Here is a 22195-nt window from a genome sequence, read left to right as displayed (position 1 = left end):
ATAGGGCTGGGGTAGTTTTGAGAGAAGGGGAAAAGAGAAACTTAAGTTTGCTTCATTTGGGAGGTTGCTGTACTTTTATAACTCGAGCAAATGCTTGGAATGCAAACCATGTGTGCTATGAATGGTCTGAGAGCCAGTGACCAAGTCTGCTGCTCCCTGAGCTCTTGTGCCTCCTCCCGCCTTCCCAACATGGCTTGGGTTTGAGAACTTGATATGTGTACAAACGATCTGTTGGCCACTGTTTCGTTCATGCTGCCCACTGTATCCTTGCAATGTGATCTGGTCTACAGCAGGTGGTATGGGATAGAAGGGCACACAGAGCCCTCTGAAATGAACACTACCCACCGGTGTGTGTAGCAGCGCCTAGTCTATAGACAGGAGTCTGACTGTCTCACCGTCAGACTCCTTTACTAGAGCATTCATTCCCTCTGAGAGCAATTTGTGAGGGGAGGACACAGTTCTATACCTAGAAGCTTGGAAAGTGTCTGGGGCTATAAGGGTTAACCAGCATAATTGCAGAGATTGTCCGAAGGCTGATGGAAAGCAGAGACTGAATGGGATTGAGAACAGATGCGGGGCTTGATTTAAATTACATTTTATTGGATGCTGCAGCCTTAAGAGACGTGACTGCTTTACAGTTTGTTTCCACACTGTGGGCAGCTGCTGTCTGTTCTGTGTCCACAGTAGGATCCTGCCCAAAAAGGAGCAGCCTCCCCACCTCGTTGTGTTGGAGGCTTGGCGCCTTCCTCTTAACTGCAGGGCTGGAGTCAGGAACATGGCTTGCCTCGCAGTGGGGCTGCTATGCATCCTCCATGGCTCTGAGCCAAGATCGCGTTTGCAGATTCAAAGGGGCCAAATTTCTTTCCCCTCTACCTCCTTCCTCTCCCTTTCCCCTGGTATTTGGAAATCAGGTTTTCTGTGTACTAGTTTGTTAGTTTCCTTTCCTTCCATTCTCCCCACACTGTCAATTTCTAGGTCATTGATGCTCTTAAGACTTGAGCAATTGGAGCAGGGTTGGTTCTGTCAGTGATGCGAGAAGCTGACTTAGAGTCCCTGTTTGGCTTCCGCTGCCCTTGTGGGAGCAACACCTGATGCATGTTTGTCAGCGAGGTCTTCAGTGTGATTCAGACAGCTGGAGCAGACTGAGGGGGAAGAAAGTCCTTTTCTCACTGAAGCTGACAGCTCTGGGAAGGTGGTGGGATTTTTAAGGGGCTGGGCTGAGCCTGTGGTTACTTGTTTTTTGCCAGGAGCATAGGCTGTTTCACAGGGAGTAGTGGCAGAGATGCTGACCTACATTCTTCCTCTTGAAGGTGGTGGGCTGTGTGTCTGTATCCTGGTTTATTTATTTTTCTTCACAGTAGCAGATGAAGCTTCCATAGAGTGTTGGTGGGTATTGCCATGGAACGCACACAGACACAATAAAACTGGCATGAGTTTCAACCCCAGAGCTGCAACTGACATTTCTGGCTCAGTGAAGACCTGCCTGTGGCTGGATGACTGGCAAGACAGTGTGAGGTCCAAGCTATCCAGAGATCCAGAAAGTCGGCAGAGCTCTCTTTCTTCCCCTTCATTGCTCCCTGCCTTTATTCAGTGTCCTTTTAAGATGCAGCAATAAGAACTGGGAAGGAGGAAAGAGATACGACTTGGGGCTTTTAAAAAATATCTGTGGAGAGGTTACCTTGACTACTGAGGGAGACAAAAAGAGAGAGCCGAGATGGAGATTTTATTTACATTTGTATCTGTCCCCAGCACTTAGTACAGTGCCTGAGACCTGGGAGGTATTCAATAAACTTGTTGAGTGAACAGATACATGACCAAGTAAGATGCTGCCTCTCCCTCCATCTTGAGGACAGTTCTAATCTGGAGGCAGACATTGCTCGTGCTTTTGCACCGAGGTGGAGAAGGCCATTGTGAAAGAGGGGTGCTCCATCCTACAACATGTGTCAGCACAGCATTTATCAGCCTCACAGATGCATTCCAGTGGCTCCCTCTGATGTGGTATTTTGCTTGAGGCAACTTCCATGTTGCTCCCAGGAAGCCTTGGCTTTGGGGAGAGAGTCCACCTACAGGCTGGGAAGAAGGGGTGCCTGTCTGGATGTTCCCTAATGTCCCTAGAGATGGGCCAGAAGCTGTGCCTCTAGTTGGCAAGGTATCAGGGAGAAACCCACCTCTGATGTCCCACTTTTATTTTTTTGCCGTACGCGGGCCTCTCACTGTTGTGGCCTCTCCCGTTGCAGAGCACAGGCTCTGGACGCGCAGGCTCAGCGGCCATGGCTCACGGGCCCAGCCGCTCCGCGGCATGTGGGATCTTCCTGGACCGGGGCACGAACCCGCATCCTCTGCATCGGCAGGCGGACTCTCAACCACTGCGCCACCAGGGAAACCCTCTGATGTCCCACTTTTTAACTTCTGGGGAAAGATGTGATCTCCGGTTCCTCCCGAAAAGATCAGGTGCCCTCGAACACATTTCTGTCTTAAGCTACGAACAGCAGCAGGTCTCCGTCTCCCAGAAGAGGTGGTTCTGTAGCGGAAGAAGCCTTGCCCCCTGGCCTCCGCTTGATTTCAACCCCAGCCCAAGGCGCTGGCAGGAGAAGCTAATTGGGTGCAAGGGGCCTGGGTGAAGGCTGTCTGAAGACTGGCGAAAGGAGAGAGCCAGCTCTTTTTTAAAAAAGCTCTAATTGAGTTCTGAATCAGCCTGGCTCCCTTTGATCCCTCCTCTGTTTCCCACACTGCCTGAAAGAGCTAGATCAGCACTTTATAACAAGGGTGCGTCTGCTCCCCACACCCCCACACACCCCCACACACCCCCACCCCCACCCTCGTGCTCTCTGCTGCCGCCATCCACTGCTTGTCTCCTTCAGTTAAGATAATGAAGATGCTGAGAGATAAAATGTGTATTTAATAAGGGTGGGGGGAGGGAGGCGGGAAGGGACAGCCGGGGCCTTCCCTAGTTTGGGGCCCCACCAAGACTCAAGCTGAAGGCGAAGCCAGAGTAGGACTTGGCCCCAGGGTGTAGGGGTTTCCGGCCCCCGATCCCGCTGACTTCACTGCCTGCTGCTTGCCCTAAATTCCCCCACCTCCACCCTCTCAGCCCCACACTCCTTTCTTTCCTCCCTGCTCGCTCCCAGTGGCAAAAAGGGAGTCTTGCTTCAACCTTATTTTCAGCTGGTAGCTTGGCCTTTGGTGCAGTGCCCCCCACCCCAGAGTCAGCTGCAAGGTCGGGCTAGGGCAGCCCCTCCAGCCTGGGCCTGTTGAAGCTGTGGGTTCACAGTATGGGGTCGGGGGGGGGGCGGTGAAAAAGGCTGGAGTTAATGAAGACCAGCTGTAGCCTGGGTTCTGCCCACAGTTAGCTGCAGGCCATCCTTTGGTGGTGGTTGGAGGGATGGAGGTGTGTGACCTCCATCCGTGGGCACAAGGATATCCTGTGGCAGCTGAGGCTTGTGCTGCTCTGTGAGCGTGGCTTTATCCTTAGGTTGTAAGGGAGTAGTCTGTTTCCCTCTTCCTCTACTCGTCCCCTCCCCAAATGACACTCAGCCCTTATTGAGCTTTATAACTGTAGTGGTGGCCCAGCTGAGATTTGAATATCTCCGGGCTCTTCTGTAAACACTCATTAACTGCCTGGGAAGAACCGAGAGCCCTGTTTAACAGCTGGGAGAGAACTGAGGCAGATTAGGGTGAAAGGCTTGACCTGAGCTCACCCCATGGACTCCACCCCGGGGCCCTCCAAACTTCCCGTCCAGCTCCTTTCCCCAGTTCCTGCCTCTTCTAGGAAGAAGCCATGCCCTCTCCCTTCCCTCGACTCTGTCCCTGACTTCCCCTGGCCCTTCACCCCATGACATTTTCCCTGCCCTGGTGCTGGAGATATGTGCAACTCTCCTTCCAAAATGTTCTCCCCCCAGCCCTCTGCAGCTTTCCCTGGCCCACCTGGCCCACCAACCCTGAGTTCTCCCTCTGGAGAAGGTGGGCTTTCCTAAACGGGGTCTGTAACCTTGAAGTTGATCTAATTGTGCATAAGAGGCCCTCTGCCCCTCTATATTTATCCTAAGTCGTACCTGGGAAAATATTCTTTCTTTTACGTATTCATTCTAGTAAAGTCTCAGGATCCTATTAAGGGCTGGGTAGGGGCCCGAGTTGACCCCTAGGTTCTGCATCCCCTTCGTTCACTGACAATTGCCATTTCTGCTAATGGATGTAACCCAAATTCCCCCAGCCCCACCTGCTTATACTCTCACCTGGCTCTGTATATCGGCACACACTCCCAGATCTAAGGATATAGAACTGCCAGTTTCCAACCGCTATCCAAGTCATACTGCTCTTTTTACTTGCTGGAAATCAGGACTTTTATTTCCCACTTGACGTGGTCTTCTAGGCAGTTAGGAATAGTGGGGGAGAGAAGGGGAGACTGTGCTCTGTCTAGGAGGGGGAGGGTAGAAGTGAGCTCCCATCCAAAGTGAACTCCCCCTTCCCCAAATTCTCAATAGCCAAGCTACTTGGGAGTGATTAGGAAAGCGATCTTAACCCCAGCTTCAGTCCCAAAGCCCAAATTCATCTGGTCAGGGCAGGCAGAAGAAATGTCTTCTTCTCCTGTCCCATAATATCCTCAGCTAAAATCAGCCATGTGCTGTGAATTTGACACTGGGGACTCTTTCTGTCCCAGCCCATGACTCAGACCTCGTCTTTCTACAGTGAGTTCTTTCTGCCCCATCAATTCAGCTCTGCATCCGCTGACCCAGTCAGGGATGGTGGGAGAGGGTGGGGAGAGCCTCCTGGTTGGAGAGTGGGCTTTAGGACCCAACGGGAACCCGTGCCTCTTGCAGCAGCCTAACCCAGAAGCAGGGGGGAATCCTGAATCGAGCTGAGAGGGCTTCCCCAGTTCTCCTGGGAACCCCATCGCCCCCCGCCGGCACGCACCTGAGCAGGTAGGACCACGCACACCCCTTCCCAATTCTCCCTCGACCGCCTTCCGCCTGGCCTCTCCGCTTCTGATCTGGTCTTTTCCCTCTCGGCAGTTCAGGCTTTCCCCATGCCTCCTCCCCCACTGCTCGCTGTAGTCCAGGGAGGTGGGAGCCTGGGAGCTGAAGGGTGTCTGGAAGCTCAGAGCCCCTGCGCCCTCCGGCGCCCTTGCTGCACGCCCCTCGAGGCATTCCCGTTCTCTATCTAAGAATGGCAAGTGGGGGGAAGGTCTGCCCGGGCCCCAGCCCCTGCACCCTCCTTTGCAGTATTGCCTAATCCCCCTTCCCCCACCTCACCTCGAGGGGAGAATTGGCAGAGCTGGGGTAACAGAGAGCCGGACAGGGAGCCGGACGGGGACCCGAGACTCCCTGGGAGATTTCTCTCTTGCTTCCTCTCTGCCCCCCCAGCCCTAAGAGCTCAGGACTTTGCCCCCCACTCCCTACTCACCTTGTAGAACCAGAGCCCCCTTCCAGGCTCATTGCACACTTGAGTGGCCAAAGGCTTTGCTGGAGGGTAGTGGAGGTTGTGAACAATTCTGTGTGTGTGTGTGTGTGTGTGTGTGTGTGTGTGTGTGGCCTTTTTCTCTGGGGAAAGTTCTTTCAGGTTAAAGAGCTGTCTTTCCCATCCCTGCCAACACCTCAACACCTATGAAAAGCGCCCCCCCCCACTGTGAGTCTGTGTGTGTGTGTGTGTGTGTGTGTGTGTGTGTGTGTACCATATGGTTGTAAGATCTATAATCTTAGGATGGAGGTGACTGGGTGCCTTGAGACATCCCAGAGTGTGGCCCAGGCCAGAACAGACTCAGCCCAGATGGCTGGGGAAGGGGGTGTGGACCAGATCAGGGAGGCCGCCCAGCCATGCCAGCTCCCTGGGCTCCTTGGCTTTCAGAGCTCAGGCTCCTGGTGTTACCCCAAAGCTTCTGCCCTCCTGCAGGCTCTCTGGGAGAGGGTTGGATGATAGCTACTGTTTACAGTGATTTGTTTGTCCCTCTCATTGGGGGCTGAGAGGCCTTGTTCTCTGAAGATCTAGGGCATCTCCTTCTGGCTTGGTGGGTTTGCAGGAGGGGTGTATGGCTTGTCGGGGTAACCGTGTTTGTAAGTGTGGGTGTCGCCTCTGGGCGTAGCAGACTGGGGTGGGGAGCAATGGAAGAGATGGGTCATGTTTTGAGGGAACCCCTCTAGCTCTCTGTGTGGTAGGTGAGTGGCACATCCCTATCTGGTAACTCTGTCTGGGTGTGGGGTGTGTTCTATATCCCTCCATGACCCCCCAGATCCCCGAAGGGTTGGTTTTAGAGGAAAACTTGGATAATAGCGTGACTTCATTCTGCTCTTGACCCAGGAAGGAAAGTAAATTCTGAGTGTGAGGTGTGAGCGGTGCACTGAGAATCAGGCCTGAATGTGAGACTCAGCTCGGTCTTTTAACTATGTGCATTCATACAGCTCTCTAAGCCTCTGGTTTCTTCATTTATAAAAATGGCTATAGTAACAAGACCCGCTTGCCTAATAGAGATACGGCCATAAAGACCTCATAAAGCAATGTATCCTACAGCCCAGTGCAAATGGTAGTAATGGGGCCGGCGGGGGGGGGGGCGGGGGGGGTTTCTAGGATGGGATTCTCTTTCTAATCTAGGTCATCTCTCCGTCTTCAGCTCCCTTCCCCCATCCTTGCCCATCTGGGGGATGGAGGAAGCAGACAGGGTTTTTGCCCCAGGGGCTGCAGAATTCCCCTAATGTAGGTTGTAGCTGGCCCCCAGCTCTTTTCCTCTGGGGCTCTATACCTTCTCCCCTGAGCCCCATCTCCACCTTCCTCCTGTCATTCCTGTTCAGCGTCCTTGTGCCTGTCTCTCCCCTGCCCAGTGGCCTCCTTGTCTGGCTCACTGGGCAGGAGCCCTAATCGGATTCGACAGCTGAGATATGTGTGGCGGCTGAGAGCAGGCAGGAGGGAAGCCAGTGGGAGGATGGTATGAGGGCTGCCCCTGGCACTGCCCAGGCCTCCTAGGCACCACCTTGGGCCTGCTGACTCCTGGCTTGGCTTGGCCCCAGGGAAGGGGTGCCAGGGGAAGCTCAGGAACGAACAGGCTGGGGTCTGGAGATAAGGGAACTGGAGAACACACCTAGGACCCCAGGACCTCTTTGATATTTAGTGCCCTTAACCTCAGCATTTCGGACTTTGACCAGGAGGAGAGGAGAGTAGGTGAGAGACCGGCTGGCCCGGCCCCCTGCCCATCCCCAGGGCTCTGCTTTCTTCTCTCTTCTTGTTCAGAAATGTGTTTGCTTGCCCCATCCAGCCCCTCTGGCCAGTTCCTCCTTAAGGGCCACATCTGGGAGCTGCTGGGGCACCATGTGTCTGCCTCACTCTGGGCTGTTTCCTCCACTCCAAGGTATTTCTCTCATTCACTCTCTGGGCCGGGCGCCAGGACTCCTGGGTTTCCCGCCTGCCTCATGGTGCAGGGCTGCTCTGCAGGCCTCCAGAGAATCGCTAAGCCGGTTTCCTTCCTCCTGCGTGGGGAGGGCCTTCTCCCAGGGCTGGGAGGTGTCAGAAATCCCAGGTGGGTTAGGGGTCGGGGCACTGTAGCCCCTGGTGCCCCAGCACCCCGGCCCCTCCCTCCTAACCTCTGACTCAGCTTCAGGGCAGCATCTGCCCAGCCTGGCAGGCATGGCCTCTTCTTGCCTCCAGGCTTCCATCTTTCCGTGTGGGAGCCAAGATCTAGCCTCTTGAGCTTTTTTCCCATGGTATCTGGGGGGGGGGGGGGGCTACCGAAACCCCTCTGTCTGCACCCACACGTTTGGGGGGGCGGGGGATTAGTGTAATTGAGGCTGGGGCACTATTTTGTCTTCCTTCCAGCTGGGCCAGGATGAAGAAAACCAGCACAAACTTCCCCACACCAATTCCCTCTGCCCTCAAAAGACCAGTCAGTGGAGCCAGGCCCTGCCCTTTCGGTGCCCACAATGTGGTTGGCACTGATTTTTCAGAAATTGGGAAGGTTTCCCTCTAGACCGCTGGCCTCCTCTCTCCTCCTCCCGTGGGGTAAGGACAGCTCTCTGATTGTAGGCACTTCTGGGCAGGCCTCCCCCTAGAGAAGGGGTGTGGGATGCCCTCGAGATGGCCAAGTTGGCACTAGCCCCAGGCTGGAGGGCTGGACCTGATTTGGGGTTGGGAGTTTGTGGGGGAGAGCAGGACATGGGCCTCCCTGCCCCCCTCATTTCCTGCTCTTTGGGCAGCTGTGGGCGAGAAAGGCTGCAGGGACTATTTTTAGTTGGTCTGTCCCCTGGCAGGAGGGACGTGCAGAAAAGCACGGGGCAGGCAGAGGGGCTGGCCAAGGTGAGGGTAAGCAGGCGGGTGGGGGAGTGAGGCAGGGCCAGAGGGGCAGCAGACAGAGCAAGGATGCGTGGCGGGCAGGGGTAGAACCTTGAGAGGGGGAGAGGGTCCTGACCTGGTAGATGGGCTGGACTGGGCTCTCTCTGTCCAAATAGACTCAGAACCAGAGGGGCTTTAGAGGTGCCTGGACCATCCCTCCCCCTTACAGAGGGCAAGACTGAGGGCATGTGACTTGCCCTAGGACCTTCAACCAGTCGTTGACTGCACTGGAACCCCAGCCCAGGCCCCTTGCACTGTTTGCTTTTCTCTTGTCATGGTCTCTCCCCCGACCTGGCTGTGCTCCCTCCCCTCCTGCAGCAAGGGCTGGGTTCCTGGTTTGTTTCCTTCTCTGCTTGTTTACACAGGGTCTCCGGTAAACCCCAGCTGGGTGTGTTTATAAGTCTCCACCATGTGGAGAGAGTCTGTGTCCAGGCTGGAAGGAGGTCAGGGCTGGGGTTTGTTTAGGTGGCCTGTGGCCACAGATGTGAATCAAGGTGCTGGGCAGGTTCCAAAAGTCTCACAGGCTGGCGAGCCGGGAGCTTGGAGACCCCTTTGAGAAGGGGCATCTCGGTCTAACTCCATTTTAGAGACCCAGAGAGGGCTGGGGGTTGTGCCTACAGTCCCAGGATGGGTTAGAGACAGACCAAGGGCTAGGATGCAGCTTTCCAGACTCTCCAGAGCCTTTTGTGAGTGCCCATCCTGCCGTGCCTAGGTCAAGGTGGTTGTTTGCCAATCCCCCTCAACCAGGAAGGGGGTAGGCATGGGGAGATTGCTGTTGGCTTCTGATCACAGTCAGAAGTGAGCCCTTCTGAGGCCTAGAGGCAGAGGCAGCTGGTTGGAGGTGCAGGGTAAGAAAGTTCAGTGCAGAAACGTGGTTCCTCAGAATTCAGCCTCATCCCCAGGGCCACCATGTTGCACAGCTGCAGGGGGCGCCATTCCATAGACCAGGGTATGAATGGCACCCTCTCTCTCCAGTTGTTCAGAGCCCTGCCTGTGTAGCCGCTGATGGTGCTTCTGTCCCCCACCTTCTTTCTTTGAATCAGCTTCAGATGCTGCTGGAAGGAGGTGTCCCAGACAGGCTTGAATCCAACTCCCCACCCTCCCTCCTGCCACCCGATGGCTCCTAGTCCCCTGCCACGGTCTCAGTGGGCCACAGATTGGGTGCAGGGGCCCCTCCCCCCTCTCCGCTCAGTTTCTATGTCTCTGGGGGGCTTACTTATCATTCCTCCCCCCCCCGCATCAGGCAGGCTGCAGTGTATGAGAAATCAATAGTGCAAATGGATTGAGGTTGTTCAGCCGGTCGGCTCCTCTTGGGCCCCATCAACTCTCCCAGGACTTGGGGAGTTACTCAGTCCACTTCTGGCTCAACATACGCAGAGATACACACACCTAGTGGTTGTAGCCTGGGCACTGAGCACGGGAATTATTCTTTCTGTCCATCGCTGTCTTCTCTCTCATTCTCTCTCTCTCCCTCTCTCTCATATACTGGGCTGGTCTTAGCATGACAAATACCCTTGAACATTTATTGTTTTCTAGCTTGGGTGGAGTCCACTGCCAGCCAGAGGTGGGAGGGGAGCAGGTGGGTGAGGCAGGCTGTGCCCAGGGAGGAGGACGAGCTGGGGAAGGGATTGGGTGGCAGCCCACCCCATCAGCCTCTGGTAACTCGATCCCTGCACCCCACCCTCCCGATTCCCCTCCTGCTGAACAACTTCAGCAGCTGCTGGCAGAAGCAGGGCTGGCAGAAGTGTGTATGAGTGCATGTGTGTATTTGGGGGGGGGGCGGGTGGTGGTGAGAGGGGCTGTGGCGGCAGGAGGTGTTGCCAAGACATGTTAAAGGAGACTCACAGCCTGGGTACAACTTGGGTGGCAGGCGGAGGCAGGGCTGGGAGAGTGGGTGGTGAGTGATGGGCAAAGGGCAGGCTTCAGGGGAGAGGCAGGGCAGCCCAGGGGGTCTCACAAAACTTGTCTGCACTGGAGCAGGGCCTGGCGTGGTGGGGGTGAGCAGTGGGGAGGGGGCAGGGGTGGGTAAAGCCATGGCTTGCCCCAAGATGCCTGTAATGCACATAACCATGGAGGACACAGCCTGCCCCTGTCCCCAGTCCCTGGGCTGTTCCTGCTGGATATCACAGTCTCGGTGACTAAGTCACTTCTGTCCTGGGGCTGGCAAGGTGCCAGGCTCAGCTCTTCTCGGTAGGTGAGTCACTGCCCTGGCATCTCCCCCGGATGCAGCTGAGTCACTGGCCGTGCCTGCTGGGCAGGTGGGCATCGTGCTTGCGGGTGGGGTTGGGGACTATGTGTGGAGCCCTCAGCATCTTCTCTGATCTCTCTCTGGCATGCCCTGGCCCCACCCACAACTCTGCAGAGCCAGGCAAGGCTGGTGTTTCTTCCATATGCTCTGCTGAGAGGGTAAAGAAAGAGGGAGCAGGGTACCGCATGGAAATGTATTTCGTTCAGAGTAAATGGGAGGGCTTGTGCGGAGGGGATTGTGGGTTTGAATCTTAGGTCTGCCATCGACAAGCTGTATGACCTTGAGCAAGGCAATTCCCTGGTGGAGCCTCAGTTTCCTCATCTGTACAATGGAAACAGGAGCCCTGCCCTAGATGACCCTCCAGGACCGTGAGAATCAGATGTGCGGAGCCATGAGGGGGCTTTGGGGATGAGCTGGGTGGCTGCAGAGGGGGAGAGGAGTCTGTTGGGGTCGGTTCGGGTTCCAGCAGACACCTCCACCCCACTTGCATCCAGATGGTCAAAGTTTCCCATCCTCTGTTCCGATGATTACCAATGATGCAGGAGTTCCCCACAGGCCATGAAAGGGAGGCCTTGTTTTCGGGGAAGTGTGGGCTCTCCCGGGGTGTTTCACAGCTGTTTTGTATCTCCTTTGTCTGTGTGGGGGGCCTGTCACCGGGCCTGCACCTATCAGGGCTCGCTCAGATTTCCCCTAGTGGGAAGAGGGATCCCTGTCTTGGGCAGCCAGCTGCTCAGGCTCCTCCCCCAGCCCATCTCCTTCTGCCTGCAGCAGGGGAAGGGTAGGCCCCAAGAAGGAGTGTCTTTTTTAAGGAGTGAGGAGCACCTGGGACTGTGGCTTTTCTCCCTCTGCCAGTCTCCTGCTGCCTCCTTCTCCCTCCTGCATGAGGGTCCCTGGAGGGTGGGGGGGTGGGGACACTGGAGTGGGCCCAGCACAGCTGGAGTTCAGCTGGGCAGGGAGGGAGTGCCCTCAAGGTGTGCAGGCTGTATGCTTGTATACCTGGGTGCGGATCTTCTGTGCGTGAGCAACTGCCCCCTGTGGGGAGCAGGTTTGTGGGCGCATGAATTTCTTCCCTCATGTGCCTGAGGGTCTACTGCTGTCCAGGAGTGTGCCGCACCCGCACCCTCTGCTTCGGGACCTTGTGCATACGCACAGATGCCTGTCTTGTATGTGCTTGTTCTGTGTGCATACATGTGCATACATATGTGCATACAGGTGTGCTCTGAATGTGCACGTGCGTGTGCACATATGCGTGTCCTGGGTGTGCATTTGCACACCTGCATCTCCGTGTGCGCGAGCGTACCTGACCCTCTGTGCTGGCAGGTGTACATGAAGGCCACCCTTCGTGGGAGGCAGTATACCTGTGTTTGTGCACACTTGTATTTCTGTGTCTGTGATCCTTCCCCTCTAGCCTCCGCGGGAAGGAAGACTGGTAGAATGTAGGCCAGGAGGAGCCTGTGCGGGCTTGGGGGTTGGCTGGCACTAAGTCCCCTCCCAGGCTGGTCCCTCATCGGGGCGGCGCCCCCTGCTGCTGGCTGGACTCAAGCTAGAACGCCTTTGGGGGGGGGGGAGCTGGGGGGGAAGGGGTTAAGCGTCGGCGTCCACATCTGGGAGCCATTGGCGCATTCCTGCCTGCTGAGCGCATGTTTGCTGATGGATCTGGACGGGACAGGGTGGGAGGGGCTGGGCGGGCGGTTCGCACCGGCGGACGGAAATCCAGACGGGAGCGGGAGACGGCCAGGCCCAGCAGGCGGGAAGGGGCCTGGGGAAGCGTTGCCCGGACGCTCTCCCCCTGTGCCGCCGGACCTCAGGGCACAGCGTCCCGCCGACCCTGCTTGTCCTATCTCACCCAGGCTGGGGCCCCAAAGCTGGAGAGAGACAATCAGATACCTCGGTCCTAGACCCGGCTGTGCAACCGGTGCCAGGGTGATCGGGGACTAAACCCGTGTCCACTCCCAGCCTGCGGTTCCTTGTCTATAAAGCGGGGGCCGTCGGGCCGGTGGGTTTGAGAGCTCTGCCAGCCGGGTCAGGGGTGGAGGCCTGGGAGTGTGGCACTTCCCCTTCCAGTGGGAAGTCCTGTGGGGTTACTTGTGGCTACTTCTCTGACCGGGGACGGGGAGGGGGGTGTTCCCTATTGATTCCTCTTTCTCTCCCCCAGTGGACTGCTAGAGGTGGGGAGATGGTCCTCCCAAACGGAGCAGCAGGCTGGGAGGGGGCTTGTGGCTGTGTTGGGGATTGGCGTCTCTGCAGAGGGAGAGTAATTCAGATCCTGCCCCGCTGGAACAAGAATGCGAGCTTTCCTGGCTCCTCCAGCCTGGGCCAGGAGAAAGAAGCTTTGGGTCTGAGAGTCCCGTAGCATGTAGGGGTGCTCCTGGGCGCCCCCTACTCGGCTCTTGGAAGATCACAAGAGCCGCTGTCCTTTTTGGGGGAGGGTTCTGGGGTTTGCTGAAGGGTTGGGTTGGGCCAGAGTTCCTCCGACCCACTTGAGCTGGAAACGTGTTTGGGGGAGACGAGGTGAGCAGGTGTACTTGAGGGCGGTCTATCTGCTTTTGCACTCCTTTTTTGCCAGTGAGAAAATTAGGATTTAGAGAGAGGAAGCGACTTGCTCAAGGTCACACAGCTCTCATTTTCAAGGGGTTGCTGGAGGAGGATTATAATTATGGGAGTCAGGGGCTTGACAGATAGGGCCGGAGTCACTGTATTCGCTTCCATATTACGTCGCAGTCCCTCAAACCCGGGTTTAGGTGTGAGGGTTGTGTGCGTATGATCCTTGCCCCTGTGAGTGTGGGTGTGTCGTTGGAGTGAAGGGAGTGTGATACCGCACACTGCAGTCCTTTCTCTACCGAGCCCTCCTTCCATTTTTTGCGCAGAACTCCCCCTTCTCGCTCTGAATGTCTCCTTTTGGGGCAGAGGGAGGGATTCTCCCAGATTCCCACGGTCCAGCCTTCTGCTAGGCGCGGCTCCTTTAAGACTCGCCCTTTCCCGGGTCTGTTAAGGGGGCGGGGGGGGCGTGATGCTGTGGGCCCGCCCCTGGTTTCTGATTGGTCGGCGGGCGGACGGGGGCGGGCCCGAGGGTGAGGGCCTCCCCGCTGCTCGGTACCCTCCGCCCCCCGGTCTGGGGCTCCGGGTAAAGTTTCAGCCTCCGCACGTGACTCGCCATGGCCGCTGCTTTCGCCCCGCGCCCCTGAGCCGCGGCCCCCCAAACCGCTCCTCTCCCTGGACCCCGCAACCCCTGACGCCGAACGGCTCCAAGGCTCAGGGTCAGGGCAGACGCCGTGCTCGCGGGCGACCCGGACGGATTGCTTCCCCCCACTGCGAGGTAACCTCTCCCCCGGGGATTTTAGAGAGCCTCCGGCTCCCGCAGGCATCGCGGCCCCTTGGCCTGCTCCTGAGAGGACCCGTGGGCGGGGACCCGGTGCCGGGCGGGTTCCGACGGGAACCTGGGGTTTCCTAGGCTTCCCAACCCCGCGCCACCGTGCTCAGGGTGGGGGAGCCCCGTCTGTCTGCGCCCGTGTCTTCGCGCGAAGCCGTGAGGCGTCTGGGGCCGTCTGCCGCGCGTGTCTCCGGCGCCTGAGCTGTGGCAGAACCGCCGCTGGGAACTCCTGCTCTCTCTCACTTTTCTCCTTACAAACAAGCAAAACAAAAAGACTTTCAAACCTGTTTGGGGAGAGATCGGATGCCCAACGGACTAGCCCCCTCCTTCTTTCCCTCCTGTTATCTGAGCCGCCCTGTGGTTTGGGGAGAATCAGCGCGGGGGCCCACCCCCACCAGAGGCAGCCGGTTGGGGGGCGGGGCCCATTCAGCTGGTGTCCCCCGTGGAGCACGGGGAGCCGTCAGATTGGGGACGGGAGCCAGTGCAGCCAGGGAGGGATGTCTCTGGGTCGGGTGGCACCATGGAGTCATGGAAGCTTTTGCGGGTGTAGGGAGGAAGGAATAGATTGGTCGTCTTTGCTCTGCTGAGGGTGTCTGGGACCTGGTGCCACCCAGAAGGCGGGGAAGCTGCTAGCCAGATGTGTATGTGGGAGGGGGGCGCTGGAAAATCTGCTTGGCAATGCCCCTTCCCCTCTCTGGACATTGCCCTATTGTCAGGCTACGTGAGAAGGAGGCCAGGCCTCCAGTGTGCTAGGCTGGGGATGGGGACTAACTCATGTGGAAATCAGATAAGAAAAGCCCCCCGGTCTTGGAGACGCTTTTCCACCGTTCATCCTACCTTGGATAGGTTGCCCACGTGCTGGCATGGAGGGGTACCCTTGGCCCCCACTAGTGCCAGCTCCCTCTTCTGTAACCAGATTGCCTTCTACCTGCGAGATGAGTGCACGTGTGTGTGTGTGTGTGTGTGTGTGTGTGTTTTCAGAGGAACACTCCCCCACTCCCCCACCCCATGCTGCTTACCCCCAACCCTCACTTCCGCTCCTAACTGCCATTCCTCCTCCAGTTTCCTGGTTAGGAGATTCAGGGATATCTCTTGTCCCTTCCCTGGCTGCAGTGGTCATAGGGCAGGGTTCTGGGGAAGTGGTTCAGTAAGGTTGCCAGGTCTCGCTAGGAAACGGGCTCAAGCCCCAAACTCTCTTCCAGGGCTTGTGCTTGATGGGGAGGCTGGGCTGGGGAAGCCCCAGGGTGCCGTGGGGGGTGGTTTGGAGCCTTGGGGCTTCCCCTGTGAGGGGTGGAGAGGAGTCTGGGGGAGGGAATAAGAGAAAGAGTATTTGGACCTGGAGGAAGAAGAGGGGTAGTTGTGGAATCAGGGAGTTTGTGGCTATGAAAGATGTTGGTGCAGTGGGAGGGGCTAGGACGTCAGTTCTGCCTGGGAGTCTGGGCCATGTCAGTCCTGAGACAGAGCGGTCACTAGGGTCAGACTGGAGTTGACCCTTGGGAGCTGAGGATCTTGGATTTGGAGGGTGTTAATGAGTGTGCATGTGGTGGTCACCTCAGGACTTTCCCGGCCAGACTGATGAGGGCAGTGCAGATGCAGTGGCAGTTCTGAGAAGACCCTGGGCTTGGAACCGCTTAATCCCGGCCACCTCCTCTTATAGCCCCCAAATCCCCATCCTTCAGGTTGACCCTAAATGCCCCTGCTACCACTCTGGGAAATCTCTCTGGTCCCCCTCCACCTCCCAGCCATGTGGCAGCCTGGCAGGAAGCTAGCTGCGGGCAGCCCCATCCTGATCACCCCCATGCCGCCCTGCTGGGCATAGTCACCCACATGTACCATGACGTGGTTCCTGCCACCATGTCTATTGTGGGGGGAAAGGGCATTGTCTGAGTGGCCCTTAAGGTCTGTTTTGGGGGTACTGACCCAGACTCCAGTTAATTAGCTCCCCTTCCCCTAAATCATTTGGTCTTGGAAGCTGGCTCTGCCCTCTGGGAACCCCTCCACCCCCACCCCTGTGCCACTCCTTGCTCAGACTTGAGGGTATTAGGTGGGTTGTCCTCAGAACTATGTGACAGGGTGGGGCCTGCCCCCAGATAAAACCTCAGTGCCCCATTCCCTGTCCTCTGGGTGGCAGGGGCAGGGCAGGACCCAGACTGTGCTGTACGGGTGGGTGTGTTTGGGACTCTGGGGTCCATTTAGGAGCTCTGTCTGGGTTTGGGGGTGATGGGCATCTGGGGAAGGTAATCCTATCCCTGTGATGAGTAAATGGGGTAATCTCCACTCGCCCAGCACCCCACACCCTTTCTAGTGGTGGTGGTTTGGGGAGTGTGGGAAGCTGGCAGGGCTCCTGGCAAGATGGCCAGGGTTGTCTTGACTTACTGGGTTTTGGGAAAGGAGTGTGGCAACTGATACCCCAGTTCCCAGGGCTTTGGCTCCATGTCCTCTCTGACGCCTGCTGTCTTTCCTCCCTCTGTTCCCCTTTCCACCCTCTGGCTGCTGTACGGAGCCCACAGGGTTTGTGGGGGGATGTGGGGTGGGAGCGAAGGCCTGGCTCTCTGTGTGTGTCCAGGGAGTGTTCTGGGGATGGGCAGGATTGGCTGAGGGAGTCTGGGTGTCCCTGCAGAGTGGGCGGCACTCGGGGACCAGGCCCAGAGTGTGAGAATGTGTCAGTGTCGGTGTGTCTGTCCTGTCTGGCTTGGGCGTGGGCGTGGGCGTCTCTTGCTTCGTCTGGATCTTGCCTCCCGCTCCAGTCCCCGCCCCCCCTCCCTCTCAGCTGGGACCGCCTGCTTGCTCTCTCTCTCTCTCTGCAACTGGAGCCTCCCTTGCCTGTTCCTGGAATTTGGAGAGGAGGAGGAGGAAGAGGCAGGCAGACAGACCTCCCACACTCTAGCCCGCCCGGCCTGGCATCGTGGGGAAATGAAATAGGTGCGGTGGAACTAAGGTTTCCCTGCCTTCCCCAGACCCTCCAACACACATCACAGAGTCCAGGGGGCCAGGTCTTACAGAAGGGGCCTGGGCTGCCCCCTCCCCACCAGGCAGCAGTGCCTCCTTCTTTTACCCAGCATCCTGCTGGCCAGGGCCCCTGCCTGGACCTCAGGCACCACTGTCAGCCTGGGGAGCGGGTGGGGGATTAGACTGCTGCCAGCCTGGCCAGCACCTGTTGCCAACCCCCAGCCCTGTAACTGGAGCAGGCCAGGGAGGGGGGCTGCAAAATGACAGGTGGAATTTCTGCAACCAGGCAACCCCCCACCCACTGGATATGCCTTTCCCTTCCGGCCCCGGAACAAGGAAAGCCTACCCCCCCCCCACCAAGTGTCAACCTGATCTGGTGGGTGATGTCCCTGTCCTGCCTGTGGGGGTTATAGGGCCCAGGACATGGGCAAGGGGATGAGTTTATTGCTGCTTGCCCGATGACCGCCAGCCGCATCGCTGGCTCGCTGGCTGCAGGGCTGGGCTGCCCTTGTCGTGTTTTCTGAGCTCGGCTGCTCTGGCTGGGCTGGGGGGTATGGGGGTGTGTGGATGGGGGTGGTTCTCTGTTAATGTTTTAATTGCATAAAAACTGGGAGCTCAGCTCCGGGCCAGTGGGGAGTCTGGGTCTGGCTAGCCGCCCAGTTTGGGCTAAATATAGTCTGGGACATCTGCAGAGAAGGGGAGGGGGGTGGCGGGAGGTTCCATTCCCCCCGCCTCCGGCCAAGGTGCCCTCGTCTGGGCGAGCACCTTGGAGCAGGGAGGGGGATTCCTCAGCAGGAAAGGCAGGGGAGAGGCGGTGGGGGCTGGGCACTATTGAGACCTCGCCTGCCTGGAAGCCAGGAGACGCCTGAGCTGAACCCGGAGGCTCAGGAACTGGGCTGGAGTGGGGCGCGCCGGGGCGGATCCAGTGGCCCTGCTCGATTTTCCCCAGAGCTGCCTGAGGTCAGGCAGTCTCTGTGTGTCACTGCGCCCCGGTGGTGTGCCACCGTGACCCACTCGCTCTATGTGTGCCTGTGTGTACACACCTACCTTGGAGTAGCTCCCTCCCGGCTCCTCCCCTGGAGCCTCTGTCCCCTGGGTCCTACCGCAGGTCCCCAGCCTTCCTTCCTTGTGTCCCTCGCCCCACAGTAAACCTTCAGCCCAGGAATCGAGACTTGAGAAGGGGAAGCTGCGGTGGGGAGTTCTCTGATCTCCAGTCACGGCAGGAAGTGGAAGGGAGGGGGACCCAAAGGGGAGAACCGTGAGTGGCAGGCGGGAAGGGAGGGCCCGTCAGCCCTGCGACCGGCTGCGCACACTGCAGTGGGGTCGGGTGTATGTGTGTGGCCACCTTCCCAGCTGACCCCTTCCCTCCAGTTCCAAGTAGGGGAAACTTAGGGGACAGCTGATTCCCCAGGGGCTGCTAACAATCTTCCTCGCCCCCCCCCCACTGAAAAAACTGGCTTCCTGTCACGTGGCTGTCACTTCCTGGCCCTCTGTGGTTCCCGGGATGTTTGTTGTTGGTTGCCATGGAGATGGCCGCCTTGGGCACTACCCTGGTTCTCTTGGGGAGGGAGCTGCCCCTCCCCCTAGGCCCACAGTTTTGGGGGGGGATTGGGGGGCATGCCCAGGGGGCTGTTTCAAGCTGAGTGTGTGTGGTCTCCGATGCCCCAGATCCCCCAGGGCACCCCAGACTTCTGTCTGTGGGAAGGAGTCACAGCCACCCACTCAGACTGAGCGTCGGGGAGACTGTGACCACGTCTGGCTGTGCTTGGCTGACTGTGAATCTGACCGATTGTGCAGACCCTGTCCCCTCCAGCCTGGGTCCCGCAGTCCCAGAAAGATGCCCGTTCTTGGAACCTCCGCTCCCTCGCCCCTTTCCCTTTGGAGCCTTCTCCCGTCCTGTGTTCTCATGGAAACTACCTTCCCCAGGGAGTTTCTGTGGTTTCTTGGGGTCCAGGCTGGAGTAGGGAGGGGCTCTGGGCAGGATCCCCAGTTGTGTGTGTTTTGGGGCCGGGGAGGTGGTGGTCTGCAGGGCCTCCTCTCCCCTCCACACACAGCCTGCACCCGCTTTACCCTGATATCGCAGGCCCTGTGCTTTAAGGGGCTGGTCCTGGGACTTTGTGACCATCCGCCCCACCCCCTGGTGGGCTTCCCTGTTCAGCTGGGGGTGGAGAGGGGAAGAGATTCCCCCTAGTTCTAGCCCCACCTGAGTAGGTGGGTGTGGAGCGTGGGGCGTAGGAAGTTCCCGGGGGTCGCTGGATGGGGGGTGTGGGGCGGGGCACGGTCTGACTCAGGCCTGGTCTGGGGTCAGAGCCAAAAGGATATCCTGAGGCGGGAGGGGGGCGGGGGCGGGCGTTCCCGGCTTCCCTGCAGCCCGGGTCCCTAGGGAAGGACGCCGGGAGGGGGCTGGTAGCACTGGGTCGTGCCGACAGTCTGTCCGCCCCGGGGTAGGGTTGGGGCAGAGCTGAGGGGTTGGGGGAGGCGGGTTGCAGCCGCGCAGCCGCGCACATACCTGCTGCTCTGTGTGTTCGGCAGACCCCGCCCCTTGTGAGAGTTATGCTTCCTGCACCGCGGAGAGGGGAGACAGTGGTGAGGGGGCAGCTGCCAAGGTGGGGGTGGGGAAAGCCCCGTGCCAGGCTGGCTGTGAGGACGGTGGTTTCCAGGCTGGGGGGGTGTCCCCTTTTGTCTGTGCCCCTTCGGTCCCCGACCCGGAGAGAGCTGCCTTTGTGTGGTCCACACACTCCTGTGGTCTGGCTGTGGCCTCGGCAGCCTCATCTCTTCCTCTTCCTGTTTTCTTCCTTCCCTGTGGGCCCATCCCTCTCCTTGAGGCCTGGGCTGCCCCCTGCCCTTTCACCTGTTCTCTGCTCCAAGAGAAGACTGGGTGGGAGGCTTCAGCTCTGGTTCCAGGTGGGCCCCTCAGCCGCCCTGGGCTTCGGAGGCCCTGGGCACATCTCCCAGGGGGCTCTGGGGTGCAGCCCCTGGGGTGCGGAGTCGGGACACTGCCCTGACCAGCAGACATCCCCCCCACACACACTTTCTCCTCCCAGCACCTGGCCTGTCCTGGGCTTGGGTTGTCCAGTTGCCCTTTCTGCCTGGTATTCAGTCACTGCGGGGATGATGGCCCGTGGAGGTCAGGCAGCCCTGTGTAGCTGGGGCAGAAGCTTGGGCGGGTACAAGTTGGGGAGACACCAGATCCACTTTTCTGGGACTAGGTGCTGTGTCTTGAGGCAGTGGGCAGTGGCAGCATCCAGAGGCCAGACGCTGGACTTCAGCACTCCCCTGACTCTCTCCGTAGATGTGCTCAGGCCCTGCACGTGCTTGGGGCAGGTTTTCCAACAAGTCCCAGCTCCAGCGAGGCAGGCCCGGGCTTCTGAGGACTGGTGGGGAAGAGGTGCCCTCCACTGTCCCAACCTCACCCCGCTGGTCCTTCTCAGGCCCTCCTGGGGTGGTCTCTTTCAAAATGAGGCTGGCCTTGCTGGCTTCCTGCAGCCCAGAGCCTGGAGAGCAAAAGGTAAACAGAGCACCGGAGTAGCCAGGAGGAGAGAGGGGCCTCTGGAAAAAGGGGGAAAAGGGAGTAATGTTCACCATTCTGCTGATCTGAGGAGTGTGGGGGAGGGGAGAGGTTTTGGCTTTGCGTGTATGTGAGTGTGTGTGTATTTTTCTGGAAAGTTTATAAATAGTTCCAGCCCACTGTTCTGGTTTGAAATCTGCCCTGTCCCGCCCTGCCCTGCTCTGCCAGCTCCTGACAGGGGAGGGGGTCCAGAGGGGCTGGGTCTTTGCTTCCGTCAGGGCTGGAGTCCCTGTCCCCCACCCCCAAGTTGAGCTGGAGCTTTGGGTGTCATTTGCATATGATTCACTGACTGTCTAGAATGCCTAGGAAAGCCCCTGTCCCCCCTTCTTTTAAGCGCCCCAATCCTTATCCCCTCCTCTCAGCCCGTCCAGGACTGCCTGGCTTCTATTCCTTGCGAGCCATGGTAGTGGGGTAGCCTGGGAAGCAGAGAGGAGGGATTGGGTGAAGAAGGGGGGCAGGGCCAGCTGGGTTTGGGGACCCCTGGCTCCTCTTCCCTGAGGGTAGGGGGGGAAATCGTCTATTCCTCTTCCCCTCCTCCCCTCCCCATGTCCAAAGGTTTCCCTTTTTTGGTTTGTGAAATGAAAGAAGGGAATTTGGGAAAGGGTTGTGGTCAGGCCTCCACCCACACCCCGAATATTCCTCTCCCCACATTCCTGTCCTCAGTCTGGGGGGAAGCAGACCCTGGAAAATGGGTAATTCTCCCGCTCAGCCCTGTCAGCAGCTGCTAGCCCTGGCTGGGGAAGGGACAGCAGACATACTGCCCAGGGAGGCCCCGACCTGGTGCTGGCAGGCGTGGGGGAGGGAGGGGACCCGTTGCCCAGCACCTCCTGTGTGCCGGGTGGGCGCTGTGCTAGGTGCTTTCCAGGACTTTTATCTCTTAAATCACACAGCCGGTTGTTGAGGTAGGCAGTTCACAGACGAGTAAACAGATGCTTAGAGAGGTTAAGTGACTCGCCTAAGGTCACCCAAAGTGGCAGAGCTGAGATTTGACCCTTCAGACTTCTGGTTCTTTCTGCTGTCTTCACAGCTTGGCCAACATTTGCCTTTTTCTCCAGATGTGTGACTCTGGGGACATAAAGAACGGGTAGCTGGGGACACCTGACACTGGGGGAGGGATCCTGGAGCCTTTTGAGGGTGAGGGAGGCCCCAGCGGGCAGGGGTGCCTGGCTGGTGGCAGGTGCTCTGGCCCTCCCCCCCACCCCCCCTTTCTGCTGTGCCGAGGCTGGGCTCCGGGTTTGGGAGGTGTGGGCCTGTGGTTTTTCTCTCCCTCAAGGGAGGGTGCCCACGGGCAGTGGAGGTGGCGGGCATAGGATGGAGGTTGGATGTGGGTAATTTGTTTTCCCTTTCTTTGGTGCTGGTTTCGATTCTCTGACAGTGTCTTCTCCACCCCTGGGTGCAGGGGGCCAGGGCCCAGGCATCTCCCCAAGGGTCGTAGTTCCAGAGGGACCTTCTGAGGCCAGGGCTGTGCTCTTTGGCCCCGCCCCCATCATCCCTGCCCTTGCCCATCCCTGTTCCCTGGTCAGCCTGGCCCTTGGCCCATTTCTGTAACCTTTGCCCCTTCCCTTGGCTCAAGGCCTTCCCCAGGGAGCTAACTGCATTGAAGTTTGCAGGCTGAGCTCCTTTAGTGAGGCTCCGATGGGGGTGGGGAACACCTTCCAGCCTCTCCCTGGGGTGTGTATCTGTGGCTGAGGTTTGAAGTACGGTCCAGTTTCAAACTCCTCAGGGGCAGAATTGAGGCATTAAGGCGGCT

The 22195-nt window shown here is 58.3% G+C and overlaps 1 protein-coding gene across 5 annotated transcripts in view; it reads left to right on the top strand.

Annotated features, from left to right (window-relative positions):
* Positions 1–4812: 4812 nt before the first annotated feature.
* The window catches only part of RARA (retinoic acid receptor alpha), a 42784-nt gene continuing 25401 nt past the window's right edge, over positions 4813–22195 (top strand). The window contains exon 1 of one of the 5 annotated variants that reach the window (XM_033411103.2): positions 4813–4919. The gene's annotated coding sequence lies outside the window, so the exon portion shown is untranslated. Of the gene's footprint in view, positions 4920–13130; positions 13875–22195 lie in introns of those variants that run through there. The other 4 variants (XM_012537788.3, XM_049701396.1, XM_049701397.1 and 1 more) reach the window with 4 other exon arrangements.

This window comes from Orcinus orca, chromosome 19, assembly GCF_937001465.1.
Source record: "Orcinus orca chromosome 19, mOrcOrc1.1, whole genome shotgun sequence".
NCBI classification, from domain to species: Eukaryota; Metazoa; Chordata; class Mammalia; order Artiodactyla; family Delphinidae; genus Orcinus; species Orcinus orca.
This window is presented reverse-complemented; position numbering and strand designations above follow the sequence as displayed.